Source organism: Xenopus laevis, chromosome 1S (assembly GCF_017654675.1).
Source record: "Xenopus laevis strain J_2021 chromosome 1S, Xenopus_laevis_v10.1, whole genome shotgun sequence".
In the NCBI taxonomy this organism is placed as follows: domain Eukaryota; kingdom Metazoa; phylum Chordata; class Amphibia; order Anura; family Pipidae; genus Xenopus; species Xenopus laevis.
In genome coordinates, this window is record NC_054372.1 from 44,561,430 (window position 1) to 44,573,457 (window position 12,028).

A 12,028-nucleotide genomic window follows, 5' to 3' on the forward strand; every position below is an offset into this window, starting at 1 on the left:
CAGATATTTTTCTTTATAATTTGGCTTTTGTGGAGGCCTTTGGATATTTCATTTTATCATAGCAATTACTGCAGTATGGCATCTCCTGCTCATAAATAAACACACACATCCCATGAAGATGATTATTTGTGCCAAAGAAAGCATAATTTACATCTGCAAGTAGAACTTGGTTCCATTCTGTCAGACTCACGTGTCAGTCTGTTTATTCCTGTGACACTTCTCATGAGCATTATGTGATTTCAGTGTAGGCGTTGGAATGGGTTTGAACATACTGCCTATGACATACAGTGTCTTTTAAAGTTATTCAGGGTCATAACAATTTTCTTATTTCACTGAATAGCAAATTCTACACTAAAGTATTAATTTCCCTCACTATTTTATAGTGCCACTATTTGGCACAATAAAAGTATTAAAGAAACAGTACAGTGAACAAAAACTGGCTAAATAGGCTGTGCAAAATAAAAATGTCTCTAATGTAGTTCGACATCCAGTCACTCCAGCCTTTATACATTACATTTTTGACTAACGTAACAGAAAAGAACACTACTTCCAGCTTTTTTAGCTCTGAGTTAGTCAGTGACTTGAAGGGGGCCCACAAGGGACATAATCGTTCAGTGAGTTTGCAATTGATCCTTAGCATGTAGGTCAGATTCAAAGCTGTGGCCCCCTCAAGTCTCTGATTGGTTACTGCCTGGTAGCCAATCAGTGGAAACCAAGAGAGCTGAAAAGCAGGAAGTAGTGTTCTGGCTATTATGTTAAGACATCCAGTCACTCCAGCCTTTATACATTACATTTTTATCTAACTATATTAGAAACATGTTTTATTTTGCACATACAATCTATTTACCCTAGTTTTTTTAACATTAAACAATTCTTTTAAATATTTGGCTTTGCAGACAGTTTAGGAACTAGTTTGGATTGTGCATCTTAATTTTCAACTAGTTTAATAATTTCCAGGAATTCACCATTCTGTTCATGAGCCACTCCACTGTTACTTTGGCCCAGGCCCGGGCCAAGCCAGCCGGGTTGCCTAAGCTTGTAACTTCAAGAGGCGAACTACCAGGTTTTAACCCGGAAATTCGGCTCCGCTAGTTCAGCGAGCGCTATTTGTGCTAAATGCACTAGCGATGCTGCCCCTCTTTGATCCTCTCCGACGCTGAGCTGGAGAGGAGGGGGGCGGCATTTGGGCTTCTGTCTCAGACGGCAGCAGCCCCAGAATCGGCACTGTTCTGGACCACGAGTAGGCAAAAGAAGGTACTTGCTTAGAGCCCCCATTTCATTCTTTTTGAGTTCTTAAATGCCACCCAGCTATACAGAACAGTGCTATGAAGAGCTCTTAAAATGATTGAACCATACATTAGTCATGGGGTCCCCAACATTTTTAACCCTTGAACCACATTCAAATGTAATAATAGTTAGGGAACAACACACGCATGAAAAAAGTTCCTGGGGTGCCAAATTAAAGATACGGTTGACTATTTGGTAGCCCTTGGTGGATTGGCAGCCTACAGGATCCTCTGTTTGGCCATAAACCTGTTTTTTTCCTCCAAGCCAGGAATTAAATAATAAGCACCTGCTTTGAGGCAATTGAGAGCAACATCCAAGGGGTTGGTGAGCAACATGTTGCTTACCAGCCACTGGTTTAGGATCACTGCATTAGACTATGGTGGTTGGAAGACAATGTACATTTTAAAAGACGACAGTAAAATTTTACGTTTTTCAGGGGACCAGGAAAATGTAAAATTCGAGAAAATGTAAGATCAGGGAAATTTTTCTTTAAGTACTGTAAGGATATAAGTACGAGTCAGTTTTACTTTGTGATACAATATTTAGTGTGTTTCTAACAAGGGTTAAGCATTGCAGCATTAATGTTACACTATGGGGGCATGTGCAAGGTCTCTCTGTCTCTCATACAAAACCTAAAGCAATGAGTGATTGGTGCAGGACTGTATAAGGGGCAGACTAATTGGAATTGACCATTTGCAGGCAGAACTATGGCAAATATACATCTGGTTAGTATTTTAGACCTCTTTATTTCACCAATAGTAACATTCACAGAGGACAAACAACAATTTTTGGGAACATCAGAACAACATTTTTATGTAAAATCCATGAACAAATTACTTTAAATCAGGGAAATTCACCCATTGAAATGCATTATAAATGGGTGGGACCACAAATAAAAAATGTAAAATACGGGAAATCTTAAAAGCAGGGTACTTAAAATTGAGGCTTCACTGTAATTTAGCAAAGCTCTGCATTTATAATATAGACATATAGTGAATATTTAAGTAACTGCATTTGCCCAACACATTTTCCCACACCATGGCACCTCCGCTGATGCTGTGAATTAAGGCACATACATGCATAGATGTTTAAGTGGGGAAAATCCATGTTTTAGGAAAGCTACCTATGTGGGAGATTGTTTAATCACTTTTGAAACATATTGTAACCCATGGGGACAACATGCTACTCAGGCAGTGTTGGGTTATAGTCAACTCTTGGTATCAACAAGGAATCACAGACAAAGCTGCAATAAGAGAAATGATTTACACATAAACTACCTTCAGCTAATATTTGCAGAGGTTAGATAATGCTTCGAAAAACTGTAGATTTCTAAAATTCTTTTCCATTCATAATGCATGAAATGCTCTTGTTTCATTCTCTAAAGTGCTTTTATAACATACAGAAGCATTGCTGCTCTTTGAACTTTGCAGACACACTGAAGCTTTTGTGATGGAACAGCCATAGTATGCAGAACTTTCAGCAGGATACCATTTTGTCTGGCAGACGTTTTCCTACTGATCATTATTTAGAATGATTTGAGAATGGTTGTGACAGCACATAAGATTAGAGAGTGCAATGCTGCCTTAACCAGAGCTCTGCTTCTGTGTTCTGTCAAACAACATCTTAGTATGCAACAGTCTACGGTGCCTTCTCCCTTGCATCAGTGTTTAGGTATGTTATGGTGAGGTAATTGTACTGAAATATTCTTAGCTGCCTCAGAGTACTGCAGTTTATTACCACCTGGTTGCTGTTGGTACTTTGGCCAAATGTTTTTGATGAAATCATTGAGAAAACATTTCAGGTTTGGTCCGGTCCTGTATTTATTTTACATAAATATTTCTCAGGGATCATTTACCATGTATAAGGCAATGTACAAAAAAACATAGCTTTTATAGAACGGGACATTAAGACGGCATCTGGTACGAAGCATGTGGGCATCTGCTAGAGTCCCTCCTAGCATCATTGCTAGAGCACTAGGGCCCAAAAGGTGTGGAAAGCTCTGCAATTACTACCATTTACCATGAGCCCTTAGGCAGTGGTTGCCACACTAGACCCAAGAGGGGGCCTACAACTTTAACAGGGTAAGATTTGGGGTGAACTCTTAAGGGAAAACTATACACCCTAAAAAAAATACTTAAGCAACAGATAGTTTATATCAAATTAAGTGGCATATTAAAGAATCTTGCCAAACTGGAATATATATTTAAGTAAATCTTGCCCTTTTACATCTTTTGCGTTGAGCCACCATTTTGTGATGGTCTGTGTGCTGCTTCAGAGATCACCTGACCTGAAATACTGCAGCTCTAACTGTAACTGGAAGAAGTGTGGGAGCAAAAGCCAGAATTGTGTCTAATTGGCTCATGTGACCTTGTTTGGTTTGATTGTGTGCCCCGTGAATCCTAGGATCCCAGGGGGCTGCCCTTATTTTTTAAAATGATTACCCAATGGCCCATACTACTAAAAAAGTATATTATTATCAAAATGGTTTATTTACATGAAACAGGGTTTTACATATGAGCTGTTTTATGCAATATCTTTTTATAGAGACCTACATTGTTCGGGGCGTATAGTTTTCCTTTAAGTGCTCTCATAGATATTATTAGAACTATGGCTAATGCACCAATGTTTTACTATAATAGTAATGTTGTTATGTGCTAAGGGGGCCCTAAACAAACATTGGACCTCTAAAGGTTGCTTGAAAAAAAAAAAAAAAAAACTGCTGTGCCCCTTAGCATCCAGCACTTGATTTTAAAACATGTGGAAGGCACAGTTTATACCTGTGAAAATATACAATATTTACTATTACCAATTTAAAGGCCATTATACCTTTTTTTTGTTTAATGTATTGCTCTCTAAAGCTGGCCACACACATTTAGTTTGACCAAAAGTTTTGATATTTTCCCAGTTAAGCCACCCACATATTGGGGCAAATTCTGCTGATCCTATTATTGGGCAGCATAAACAACCAGATCATACAGTGCGGCCTGCAAAGACCCACTGGATGAGGGCCAAGTCATCAGCTTTTATCGGCCTGTGTCCCATAACTTTTCAGTGTTGTGGGAAGGTTATACGCAAAAAAACTAAAACTGGGGAGAGCATTATATTATCTATAGTAGGTTTGCGACCATAAGTACCCCATCTAGCATCATGTGCAGGTGGACCTTCTAATGGATATGATAAACAAATATATATATATATATATATATATATATATATATATATATATATATATATATATATATATATATATATATATATATATATATATATATATATATTCCTTTCCCTGATTCAATCTTGCTTAATCTTTAAAATGGCTTCAGTCTTCCTTACATCTTCCTATAGCCCTTTTTTATGTGTTATAAGCACCTAGAAAGATGACATTAGGCATGAATTATTGGTGTGTATGAATGGCAATGGAATACTCAAAGGTTTAAGAACTGCCTTGAGTGAAACGCCATAAGTATTTCCCTGTACTAAGTACAATGTATCAGATTAAATATAAGGTTGTTTAGCCTTTTCAGGTTTGGTTATCAAGGAGATATATACTGTGTTGAAATTTGCAGCTGTAGACATGCGGTGCAAAAGAAAATTGTTTTATAAACATAACTACCAAGTCATATATCTGCCTAGGCAGAATTTTATTGTACAGACCTTAATGGCGGCTTATTCCTGGAGACATAGTTTCCCATATAGTGTATATTTAGACTAAAACCAATTTAGTTCAGTGACATAACTTGCGTCCCCCCCCCCCGCCACCCACAACGCTAGATGTAAACGTGTAAGGGGGGGATCGGAAACTCTGATCATGTCACTTCACTCCACTAGTATATTACACATTTTATGTATATTAGTGAACCCAATGCATTATTTTGTGTTTTTTGTAACAGAAATATGTGGCAAAGTATCAGTCAATTTATATAGAAAAAGTAGTGTGTGAAACACCAGAATACTTTGTAAAAGAGAATGCTAATGCTGAGAGTTAGGCTCTTGTCATAAGATGCCATAATAATTTTGGATGTTAAATTATCAGATGCTGCAATCTCTGTCTGAGTAAGAATAACAGGCTGGGAATTATAGGCTTTTTTGCCTTTGTACTTAATGTGTATTTGAACTAACCCTCATAGGATGCTCTCCTCCTTTCCTTATTGCTGGCCTTGTACATGAGAAGACTTGTTAAAATGCAGGTTTCCTTACCTTTTGAAAAATGTCCTTCATGTAACTTTTCTGGACCTTTTTCGTCTGTGCTTTGAGCAGAACTCTGCAACCTGCATTTTCTTCTGTTTTGTCTTTAATTAATGAATATTAACTGTTTAAACTGCATTATATAGTAATTGTGAGGTTTCTTCCCTGTCGGTACATAAAAGTGAAATTGAGCAGATCTGTACAGTCTCCCGTGACAGGTTCATCAAGTGTCTCCCAATTAGGTTATATATTATCATGGACACATTTTGCCAAGTGTGGTAACCCATAGCAACTAATAAGCACTTACAACTTTTAGGATCACATTTATGATAGCTGTTGAGGTCTCCAGTATTCTCTCCATTACACTGAGATCCACAGAATACTTTCCACAGTGTGTGGAAATGTCACAACTTATAAATTTGTTTGTATTTCTGTTTGTACAGACCAAAAAACAGGTAGTCAACAAGGGGATCTGGACAGACATGATTGTTCACACTTGACGTTTTTGCTCGGCGTGAGCTTTGGGACAGATTTCCAAAAAGAAACTAGCACAAAATTCAATAAGGTTCTTGTCTTCTCCTACAAAGTTTTGATCTCCAAGTAGAGCCAATCTGATGCAACGTAGTAGTAGTAGTAGTGTGAGGAAAGTTATGTAATAATCTTTGAAGTGTTTATTTGGTTTGTGGATAACACCCACAAACCACAATCCCAATAAACGTCTGCAGGCAAAGGTTACTATGTAAGTTTATTATTATCAAGTATTTTTAGAGTTTCTTCTCATTACTACTATGTTGCATCGGTTTTGGACAGCACACGGGAGTGTTAAATGTAAACATTTTAGCTGAGCTTTCACCATTCTGTTTCCTATTTTGGAGGTTTGATTATTTTTTTAACTTTGCAGTAACACGGAAAACTGTAGATCAGTAGAAATTTGTATTTGTCAAAGCTAGTAATGGCAGCAGTATTCTATATCCTCATGGTGGACAAAAACCATAAAATATTGCTAAAATAAATCCCTTATGCCCATCACGAGAAATGAAAACCAAATTCTATCATTCTTATTTTAACCTGTTTTACTTGGAGCGACTTTTTTGCTAGTTAAGTCTTGTGTCATTGAAGCTTGAAATTTGTGTGCTGTTAGATCCATCAGATTTTTTTTTTTTTGGAAGTCATATAATCTTCTATCATCCAATAGTAGGACTGGCAGACACCCGCCAAAATAAAAACAAAGAAAAGTGTTGTGGCAGCTGCACTGTACCATTTGGGTACCACCTGGGCATGTCTGGTTTGTGGTCTTTTTTTCTCTTATAAAGCATTTGATTGGCTATTTGGTAGCCCTGTGTGGACTGGCAGCCTAGAGAGAGTTCTGTTTGGCCATAAATTTGTTTTTATGCAACCAAAACTTGCCTCCAAGCCAGTAATTCGAAAAATAAGCACTTGATTTGAGGCCGCTGAGAGCAACATCCAAGAGTTTGGTGAGCAACATGTTGTTCATAAGCCACTGTTTGGGGGCCACTGCAATAGACTGTGCGGAGACAATGAAAAGAATGTGGGAATTTTCAGAATGGTTGGTGGGATCGCTTCGGATTTCACAACGCAACTTTGGCCGACTTCTGAAATCTGAAGTGATCCCGCCGGCGATTCGTATTCTTGCCAGCAGGAAGGGAGTATGGGGAGATTAGTCGCCTGCAGTAGAGGAGATTTGTCGCTGGGCGACTAATCCCCCACCGTCTGCCACCACCCTTTGAAGTAGAATAAGGCCCCGGTACTCCTCTACCCCCCCCCCCCTGTTGGCAGCCCTGTTTACTTAGTACTTGTACCTATTACTTGTACTTAGTACAATGCACAAATGCCGCCTACAATACAGTGCCACCTTTTAACACGTTCACATCCATTCATTTGATTCTTTTTTTTAGAGCAAGTTTTTGAAACACAATACCCTCCTCCCAGTCTTATTTGTTACTTGTTTGAGTTATTCATGTCAAATGCTCTTTGATGATGTAGATGATGGCAATGAAACTATAAGAACAATAGAAAACATACTGCCCACCCCGAAGCAAGTGAAAGAATGAAAGAAAATTTCAACTTTTATTTTCTTTAGTATTTCCTGGGTAGGGAGTTAATCATGCCCATCTGGAAAGTGCTTTTATTTTAAGAAGCTGTGACTCATACAAGGGAGCTGTCACGTTAGACAGTTTGGTTGAGATCTATGTTACACGGTCCTCTGAATATATGTGTATAATCCTTAAAATAACATTGTTGTCTGAGCAATATCCACCTGCAGAATGCAAGAAAGGGCACGCTGTGGAGTGAATATCATGCTTACAGTGTATTGTGTTTTGTTGCTGTTTTATATATTATTATTATTATTATTACCATGTATTTTTAGAGCAGCAGCATATTGCGCAGCACTATCTAATTCAACATTGCATGGTAAAAGCCACATCAAGCGTTGTATCATTCATATTTATCTTGTTCTGTCATGTAATATGCATCAGGGCAGGGACGCACAACCTGTGGCCCTCCAGCTGTTTGTTCAACTACAGCAACAGCCTTCTGTTGCCTGGAGATTGTGTGTGAGTTTCAGTTCAACAGCAGTTGCAAGTTAAAGGGGTTGTTCACCTTCCAAACACTTTTTTCAATTTAGTTGTTTTTAGATTGTTCCCCAGAAACTTTTTTCAATTACTTTCCATTATTTATTTTTTACTGTTTATACAAAATCTAAGTTTAAAGTTGAATGTCCCTGTCTCTGGTGTTTGACAGCTCAGTGACTCTAAACTATCACAGTTTTGCAACATTTAGTGGATACATTTTCTCAGCAGCATCTCTGGAGTATTAGCAATTATTGTATCAATTCTAACAGCTGCCTGTAATGAAACCCAGGGATTCTGCTCATCAGGGACAAAGATAAGAAATGTATCAACTAAATATATCAATTTAGAACAGTTTACAGGGTCGGCGACCCCCCTCCCAGGGCTGCTTCAGAAGGTGAAAAAAGACACTTGACACGTCAATATTAGAAAAACGGTCACACATAGAAGATAGAAAGCCATTGGAAAAAGTCGTTATTTCTGATCTATCTGAAAACAAATAGTTGTTTGAAGGTGAACTACCCCTTTAAGAATATTTGCAGTGGGATTTCTGAATCCTTGGACAGCATGTAAAATGGCACGAATGAGAATTTATAGATTTATATCGGTGTGATCTTTACAAATGAGCAAATGATGCTCTGAAAAAGCCCAAAGTAGCGCACCATATATGAATACTATAAAGCAAAAATCAGAAAATAATGAAATACCTTGAAACAGAAAACCCATTATCTGTGCTGTTTTAACAATATTTTTCACTAGCAAGTCCATTAAAGAAATTGATAGTGACCCCACTTCACAAATCACTCTGAAATATAAAGACCAAGATCTTGGCAGTTGCTGCGGAAATATCAGTTTTTCTTCTCGGCAATCTGTCTACAAAATGTAGTTTGGCGCATGAAATAGATTTTAGGCTGGCAGTACCTGTTTGTGGAAGTGTTAGGGTAGGACTCCACGAGCGATTTTGTTGCGATATGAAGTGATGCGACAAAACGTATGCGACAAAAATAAGGTAAGAGATAGAGTTGTCGCATGGTGTCTCAGCGTTGATCCGACTGTCGGATGCAGACGCAGCGCCTGCATTCGAAAGTCGCGTCGGATCAACGCTGCAACACCATGCAACAATTCTATCTCTTACCTTATTTTTGTCGGATCGCGGTCCTACCCTTATCCAGGGTGAGGCCTTGGTGAGGTTAATGACAATGGGTTAATAAAGATTCAAAGAGCATTATGTGACCTCCGCATATTTAACATTCTTTGCTGCTATGTGAAGGTTGGCTGCCTATCCTACAAGGCAAAGGAGCAAACTAAGGGCATGAATGAGGGAGGAAGAACCTTTAGAGAGCTACTATTATAGGTGTATTGCTTGTAGCTTGGATACTTTACTTTAAATAAAACAAAGATATGAAATGTGTTGGCATCCATTGTGGCAGCCCACAATAGCACTCCTTCACGGAATCCTTAAAAAGGGGAGATACATGAGATAAGCAAAAGGTTATGTTTACTAGCCCGGAGACATCACCACCTCAGATTTCCCCATGCCAATAACAAAGCCTGCTTGTCTGCAGCTCCAAAAGTGCCAAAGCCATAGGAAAGCGGCCATAGTTGTATTAGAGAGTCTTTGTCATATTGGTTATGTAATAACTGTGCCTTTGAAAGGAGTATGCATAGCACAAGAAATGGATACAGAGAAATATCTGGAAGCATTCATGGCTTTATCTTTGTCTATCCCTTTCAAAATGTATTCTTTTTTAACCATTTAACGATATTGGCAATTTTATACTGTTAAATGGGGGAGGGGGCGGTGGTTCAGTAGCTGTCTCTGTTTCCTATCACTGACTCCCCTGGCAATTTAAAGGGGTTGTTCACCTTTAAATTAACTTTAAGTATTATGTAGAGCGTGGTATTCTGCAGTTGGTTTGCATTTTAATTTGTGGTTTTTGAGGGATTTATCTTTTTTCAGTTCTTTAGTTTGCATTTTCAGCAATCTGGATGCTTGGGTCCAAATTACCCTATCAACCATACATTGATTTGAATAAGAGCCTGAGATATGGAGAGTAATAAAAAGTAGCCATGACTATAAATCTGTAGCCTTACAGAGCATTTGGTTTTAGACAGGGTCATCTGAAAGATGGAAACCGTCAGAAGAAGGTGAATAATAGTTAAAAACTAGGGATTCACCGAATCCAGGATTCGGTTCGGGGTTCGGCTTTTTCGCCAAATCCTTCTGCCTGGCCAAACCGAATCCTAATTTGCATAGGCAAATTATCTAATTTGCATAGACAAATTAGGGGTGGGGAGTGAAATCGCGTGACTTTGTCATAAAACAAGGAAGTAAATGTTTTTCCCCCTTCCCACCCTTAATTTGCATATGCAAATTAGAATTAGGTTCGGTATTCGGCCGAATCTTTCACGAAGGATTTCGGGGCTTCGGCTGAATCCAAAATAGTGGATTCAGCGCATCCCTATTAAGAACTTAAAACAAAAGTCAAAATGAAGGCCAATTCAAAAGTTGATTAGAATTAGGCATTCTATAACATGCTAAAATTTAATGTAAATGGGAACCACCCCTTTGAGAGCCGTATACGTGCAGAAGGGAAGGTGGTGCTGCCCTCCAGCCTGTTTCTGATTTCACACTTGCTGCTGGCCACTGTCAGCAATCAAACATAGACTTGATGTTTTTACATAACATGGGGAAAACAACTTTATTATTTTTTACTTTCATCTCATCTAAGTTACAAATAGACTTTGCTGTTGCTCTCACATAAACACTCCCAACACTTAAATATCACAAGACCTGATGAATCGACCCTCAGCAGGAAGCTTGAACCCAAAACATCAACATAACTCCAATCCTAAATATAATCAGACTGTGCAGTAGGCCTCTTGTTGTGTTCAAAGCTAGTGAATAGTCCTGCTTATCTCATCATCTTAACCATGTACAGCTTGTATATGTCATTTAGACCCTACCACCTAAACATTTGCAGACGTGTGATCATTTGGTCAGGGCAAACCATCGTGGAGGGGGGGGGGGGGTAAAAAGAAAAATGGTAATTTTACTGCTGAGTAGTAACCTAAACAACCAATTAGCATTTTACTGTGATGAGTCAACTGCAACAACTAACTGAAATAGTTATTGGTTGCTGTGGGATTTCTACTTTCCCTAGTCATCTGGCCCTAAGTAATGTGCTTGGGCACTTCCTTTGTCTACAGGCAGCTCTGATAATGTGCCACACTGTTACCCGAAAATCCAAACACAATTCTACCATTAATATCCACCTAGAGTTAACTTTTAGGGGGTTATTTATCAAAGTTCGATTTTATCTCAACATTTTCTGCTAAAAACTCCAATCAAATCCGCTCAGGTTTTTTACGCTTATTTATTATGTTTTCCTGAAAATTTGCTTTGCGGGAAAAAAATCTGATTTTCACGATTTGTTTAGATTTTTCACTAGACAACTCAGATTTTTTTTCTGATTGATTTATATGCAACCTTTGGGTTTAATAAATTCCAAAAAAATTGTGTTTTAATTAAAGTCCGATTTTATTAAAAAAAATCACACATTTTTCGGGATTTTTGCATTCTGAATAATAATAACCTAATAAAATAACCCCCTTAGTATGATAAAGAGAGTGGTATTCTGATACAATTTGCCATTGATTTTTCATTATTTGTGTTTTTTTAGTTATTTAGCTTTTTATTGAGCAGATCTCCAGTTTGCAGGTCCAAATTACCTAATGCACTGATTTGAATAAGAGACTGGGATACGAATAGCAGAGGACCTGACTAGAAAGATGAGTAATAAAAAGTAGCAATAACAATACATTAGTAGTCTTGCAGAGCAGTTGTTATTTAGCTGGGGTCAGTGACCCCCATTTGAAATCTGGAAAGAGTCCGAAGATGAAGGCAAATAATTTAAAAACTATGAAAAAAATAATAATAATGAAGACCAATTGGAAAGTTGTGT

At 38.1% G+C, this 12,028-nt stretch overlaps 1 protein-coding gene across 2 annotated transcripts in view; it reads left to right on the plus strand.

Moving 5' to 3' along the window:
• The window catches only part of LOC108706660 (F-box/WD repeat-containing protein 7), a 122,719-nt gene that overhangs the window by 70,595 nt on the left and 40,096 nt on the right, over positions 1 to 12,028 (plus strand). The window lies entirely within an intron of this gene.